The 6,854-nt window shown below is 39.8% G+C and overlaps 1 long non-coding RNA gene across 1 annotated transcript; it reads left to right on the top strand.

Annotated features, from left to right (window-relative positions):
• The first annotated feature begins 884 nt into the window (after nucleotides 1-884).
• On the top strand, nucleotides 885-6,121 carry LOC148895371 (uncharacterized). Its single transcript, XR_016115487.1, has 2 exons — nucleotides 885-2,765; nucleotides 3,683-6,121. It is a non-coding gene; the product is annotated as an uncharacterized LOC148895371 (long non-coding RNA).
• Nucleotides 6,122-6,854: the final 733 nt, after the last annotated feature.

Consider the following 6,854-nt stretch of genomic DNA (forward strand, 5'->3'; position numbering starts at 1 on the left):
AGGCATCAGACAGTGGAACGGATTTCTACCAGAGCTTGCTGGTGTATCGCACAACGCCGCTCGAGTGTGGTATGTCCCCGGCTCAGCTACTCATGGGATGCGTGCAGAGATCCAACTTACCCACCACCATAGCAAGTCGATGAACAGAGACTGTAACAGAGACTGTTGTAACACCACTAATTCCAGGACATCCTATCCGAAAGTCCTCAAGGAAAGTGAAACCACCTGAGAGACTGATTGAAGCCATTTAACATGTTTTCTAAGTGATTATGTGGTGAAAAAAATGTGAATATTTCATGTGAATGTTTCATTTATCATTGCAAAATTTGGAAAGACTTTATTCAAGTTTAAATTTGCTAATTACTGACATAATTAAATTAATCACATTTGTGAAAAGAATTCAATTAAGAAAGGGAGATGTAACGATATGAGCAAATCGCATTTGCATGTTTGACTAGTGATGCCTGGCTATAGATAAAAGGAGCATGCGCGCTGCTGCAAGTCAGTCTGATGAGAGCCTACGAGCGCCACACATGTCAATTGCCTTCTCCCTCCAACCAACACAGCCGTCTTAATAAAGAACCTCAACTCTATCCAGAAGTTGTATCATTTACCGAACCCGCTTACAAAAAGCAACACAGGAGGGGCCGTCCATCATAGCTTTTAGTTTCGGTAGCGTCTGTCTGTTGCCGACCTCCTCTAGAGTGTGACGATCTGGTTGCCGACCAACGGGTGGCGCCGTCGGCCTCACCTGCACGGGTGATGGTCATTCTAATCATTGGCAGTTAAAAGGACTCCCAGCACAACCATTCGTTCTTGCGTCATTGTATGTGTTTGATTCACCCTGTCAGATTTTGTTCCTACTGACTTTATGTAATAAAATTTCTCAATCTCACCCTCCTGCCTGCTCAAAACTCAACAGACACTGGATTTCAAAGAACAGGTGAAAAATGTTACAAAGCAAGTTGTGTCCAAAGACGAGGCCTTTCAAAGCAACTTTAATGAGCTGACTTCTTTCTCTGAGCAAGGAAAAGGCGGAGAAAAATTATGAGGCACGTGTGAAAGAGCTGCAGGTAAACGTTGACAGGTGCGAGAGACTTATGTGTTGGTGCTGATTTCTGCACGCTTTCTGTCACGGTTTGCAACGTGGTGATGGTGGTGGATCCCAAAAAAAGCCGAAAGGAAGGAGCAGTAGGGTGTAATTGACAAATTGTATTAAAATAAAGTCATCAGAAGTACAGAGTAGCAAAGAAAACCATGAGTAAAAATCGGCCAAGATGAAACAAACCTGACAGGGTGAAGCAAACACATACAATGACCCGACAACGAGGTCGTGCCGGGAGTCCTTTTAACTGTCACTGATTGGCACGACCAACACAGGTGCAGGTGCAGGCGGGGCCGACAGCGTCATCCGTTGGTCGCCAACCAGATCGTGACACTCTGGAGGAGGTCGGCAAAAGACAGACGCAAGCGAAACTAAAAGCTATGATGGACAGCCCCTCCCACACCCTCCTGCCCACGCTGACAGCACTGGATAGTAAATACTTCCATGATTGCAAAAGCTTCACAATCACTCTGTTTTTGTCCCTGGAAACCTTGCAATTGTTTTAGTGGGTATTATTTTACTTACTAAAGTCAAAATTACTTTTTTTTTTACTTCCGGGTCATGGAGTAAGAAGCACGTCTGCAGAGCTCCTCGATCAACTTGAGTAACGCCATACTTTATTAATGTTTTGACAAGCTGCAAAGTGTATTTTAAGGCGTTAAAGAAATGCCCAAAGCAATTAAAAAGTCAGCTCCGCGGATTGAAACAACCCAATCCGATGGAGAGGAACTCCACGCGAGCGACATCGACGGCCGACACATACCTGGTGAGCCACGGCCGAACGAAGCTGCAGCTAATTTAACAACGATCCTGCAAGAATTAAGGGAGTTCTGGCATGAAAACGCCAATGCACTCACCGAAATCAAGGACGAAATTAAGACTGCCAACAACAGAATAGATGTCATAGAAACAAGGATCTTGGAGACGGAGGAAAGAGTGCTGGAACTGGAAGATGCGACGAAGGAGCTGCTAAAGCTACAGGCTAAAATGGAAGATAAGATAACCGACCAAGAGGGACGATCAAGACAGGACAACATAAGAATTTATGGTGTCGAAGAGGGGGCTGAGACCAATTTTACAACGATGGTAGAGTTTGTTGATCACCTTTTGAGAGAAAAGCCTGAGCTTTCTCCTCACACCGATCTCAAGATTGAACGAGTGCATCGGGCACTTGGCCGAAAACCTCCCGCTGACTCCCCGCCGAGGTCAATGATCATAAAATTCGCCAGCAACAAAACTAAGGAGGAGATCCTGCGTAAAATTTGGCACCAAAAGGCTTTTCTGTATAAAGAGAAGATAGTGTTTGCCGGCCACGACTATGCACCAGAGACCCTGAAGAAACGACGAGAATACGCCGAGGCAAGGAAGGTGCTGTGAGAGAAAGGAATACGATTCCAGACTCCTTTCCCAGCAAAGATGAGAGTATTCTACGCGGAGGAAACGTGTCTCTACAACTCAGCACATGAAGCCACAACCAATATGCAAAAGAGGGGTTTTCCAGTGTCTGTCTGCACACCTCCAAAGAGCTGGATGGACAGAATTAAGAGCCGACTGCGGCATCGACCTACAAGAGAAGAGTGGACAAGGAAAAAAAGTTGAAGCCGGACAAAAGGACAAATTCCACCAACGCTGGACAACAAAGGGGTAGTTGAATGAGAAGGTAGTGGTTATCTTCCTTTTTTTGTGAGTGTATGACAGTGTTTGGGAATGGGTCAATGCATGTGGGGTGGGTGTATATGTAAACAGGTGTATGGATGTGTATGTGTGAGTAAGAAGAAGTGAGTAGTCGAAGATGAACGCATATGGGTGTAGAAAGTGAATGTATTTACCAGTATTACATGAGTAAGTGGAAATGTACGTCGGAGAAGATAATAGATAGGTGTGCGGGTGTAGATATAGCTATGTATGTGTATACATGTATGTAAGGGTGTACATATGGGTATCTATGTATGTATTTAGGTATGTATGGGTGTATATGTGTATATTTATATATGTATAGATGTAAGTGTATATGTATGTATATACAGGTGTATGATAAAGATATAGATGTGTGAGTGTATATGTAGGTATGTATGTATATACTGTATATGTACAGTAAAGTCTCGTTATATCGATATCGGATATATCGATAGTCCCGGTTATATCGATACTATTTCTATGCACGCACGGAGAAAATTACATGCAAACAGGGTCGGATATATCGATAGTCCCGGTTATATCGATATTTTTGCGGACTCCCTTGAATATCGATATAACGAGACTTTACTGTATATGTATATATAGGTATATATGTGTATATGTATATGTATGTATGTGTGTGTAAGTATGTATATGCATATATATATATGCATATATATATATATATATATATATATATATATATATATGCATATATATATATATATATATATATATATATATATATATATATATATATATATATATATATATATATATATATATATATATATATATATATATATATATATATATATATATATATATATATATGTGTGTGTGTGTATGGATATATATGTATGTATGTAAGACGCTTTGCTCGTCTCCTCTTTCATCTAGAACTGCGTCATGTCATCACAAAGAGGGTACAGCAAGTCCTGAAGAATGAATGACTCTCCGTCTTTGTTTTGTCATATTGTCTTTGTGTTGTCATGTTATTTGTTATTTAGTTTTTTTTTTGTTCTTTTGACTTCAAGACGGCGCCGCGAGAGTGGCTGCCTTTCCAGCAGCTCATGTATTTCTTTTTTCTACTTTCATTCCTTTAATCACTTTGCTGCTGTGAAATGTGAATTTCTCCACTGTGAGACTAGTAAAGGCAAATCCAATCCAATCCAATATATGTATATGTATAAATATCGCTGTATGTATGGCTCCGTGGTGACCCTTATCAATGTTTATGCACCACTCGGGGCATCATGGAGTTTTTATCGACATATCTTCGACCTGATGATTACTAAGGGCCAAGGATTGGTCATATATGGTGGGGACTTTAACATGAGATTGAATTTCAAAATGGACGCATCAAAAACAACACAACAGCACAATGACCCGATGGCGGATAAAGTGGGAAAGATTATAAAGGAGATGAGCATATGTGATGTATGGAGAGATCTTAACCCAACCACTAGAGACTATACTTTTTACTCGGCACCACATAAGTTATTCAAGGATTGATTATTTTTTCATGTACAATAAAGACACCGGCCTTATAAGGACGTGTACAATTGGAATAATGGACCTATCGGATCACAGCCCAATCCATTTGGACATACAAATAAAATACAATAAAGGGCCTTATGCCTGGATACTTAAATGCATTGAAGGGGAAGATGAAAGAAGAAATAAAAGATGAAATCTCACTGTTTCTATTAGAAAACGATAATGGAACGGTGCCCCCAAACATGATATGGGATGCAGGCAAAGCGGTCTGAAGAGGGAAAATAATAGCAAAATTGGTTTTACAAAAGAAAAACAGACAGGAAAAACTAGAGAAACTCGAAAAATCATTACAGCAACTATAGAGTCAACACAAAAAAAAAATGCCCAAATGACGGTGGCACAAGAAATTACGACAGTGAAAAAACACATACAAGATATCCATGACATAGATATTCAGAAAAAACATATTTTCTTAAAGCACAGTTACTATGAGGCGGGCAGTAAAGCAATGAAAAATCTGGCATATAAATTAAGGAAGCAACAAGCAGAGAGGGTGGTTCATAAAATCAAGGACCCATATACCGCACAAATGAAATTTGACTTCAAGGACATCCAAAGTTTCTTTTGAAAGATATTATAAGGACCTCTATGCCCAAACGGTTCCGGATAATGGAGAAGCTCCCGGGGCTATGTTGGAATCACTCAACCTCCCAACAGTCTCGGGAGATCAAAATGACGTTCTCATGGCTGAGGTAACTATAGGTGAACTACAGAAGGCTATTTCCCACCTAAAGCTAAATAAATGCCCAGGCACAGACGGCTTCCCCGCTGAATGGTATAAGACCTATTGGGACATCTTATCTCCAATATTATTGAGAACATTTAATTGGGTCCTAGCAAATGGAACCATCCCCCCTTCTTGGAGAGAGGCGAACATAGCTTTGATATGGGAAGGACAAAACCGAATGTGCAAATTACCACCCTATTAGTATCTTGAACCAAGACTACAAACTTTTTACATCAATTCTAGCAAGGCGTCTTGAATCAATACTTCCAGAAATCATACATTTAGACCAGACTGGTTTTATTAGACAAAGACAGACAATTGATAATATTTGGAGAACTCTACACATAATTGCTCATATAAAGGCACACGATTTAGAAGCCGTTTTGCTGGGATTAGATGCAGAAAAAGCTATCGACTCTGTCAACTGGACATACTTAAAAAATGCACTACGGAGATTTAAATTCAATGATAACTTCATAAGAACTATACGGGCTTTATATGATAGGCCAATTGCAAAAGTTAGAATCAATGGAGGATCAACTGAATTTTTCAGGTTAGAAAGGGGATGTCGACAGGGCTGCCCCATTTCCCCACTATTATTTGCCATTTTTATAGAACCTCTAAGTCAATGGATAAGACAAAAAGAAGAGATCGAGGGTATAACCATTGGACAAGACACCCACAAAGTAGCCCTATTCGCGGACAATATATTAATATATTGGGGAAAACCATCTACCTCTCTCCAGGAACTGTTCTCGACCATCAGGGCATACGGAGGATTTTCGGGATACAAACTAAACATCCATAAAACTCAAATATTGTCATTGAATTTTTCTTCGAGCAAGATCAGAAGAGATGAAGTCAACCTGAAATGGGACTCTGAGAGTATCAGATATTTGGGTGTGAATATTCCAAAAGACTTAGATAAAGTTGTGCTTGAAAATTAGTGCCCCCTCCTTGCCCAAATTAAAGCAGACTTGATCAGATGGAATCTGGTTCCATCCCTTGGAATATTGCAAAGAGTGGAAGCAACCAAATTAACGTGTTGCCCAGACTACTTTATCTATTTCAAACTTTAGCAATTGACATACCCAAGGATATATTTCAAGAGTTGGACAAAGTAATATCACGATTCATTTGGAAGGGGAAGAGACCTAGAATTCGATACAAGACTCTACAACTGATGAAAAGCAAGGGAGCCCTCTCCCTACCAAATATGAATTATTAAAAGGCAACCCAGAAAAATATTTTGGTCAATATCTGTAACCTATCATATAGGGTGAAATGGAAAGACATAGAATGCCAGATATCAAGTGATATTCCATTGCAAGCAATTATTGGAGACCCCGGATCAACCAATTATCTTAAAAGTGTCAACCCAAGGTGTGGCATGGAATATTAAAACAAGATAAAGACAATAGTCCATATTTACTTTTAAAATGGATTGGATTTGACTCTGATTTTATACCATACAGAACGGATGCAGGCTTTCAAAAATGGGCCCGAAAAGGGTTAAAGTTTTACAGAGACCTCCTTGAGGAAGGAGGGCTACAACAATTCCAAGACCTGAGAAACAACTATGGACTGAGTAATCACAACTTCTATAGATATCTTCAACGAATACACTACTTAGAGAGAAACTTACATAAAGGATGGGTCCAACAAAGTGGTTTCGGTTTAATTGAGATATTCCTATTAACATATATGTCAAAACCCGGAAGAGGAATTATATCAAAAATATACAAAGAGGTGCAGGAATTGGAAGGAGGAGAAATAACATATATA

Source organism: Hippocampus bargibanti, linkage group LG07 (genome assembly GCF_051943395.1).
Source record: "Hippocampus bargibanti isolate YZ-2025 linkage group LG07, ASM5194339v1, whole genome shotgun sequence".
Taxonomy (NCBI): domain Eukaryota; kingdom Metazoa; phylum Chordata; class Actinopteri; order Syngnathiformes; family Syngnathidae; genus Hippocampus; species Hippocampus bargibanti.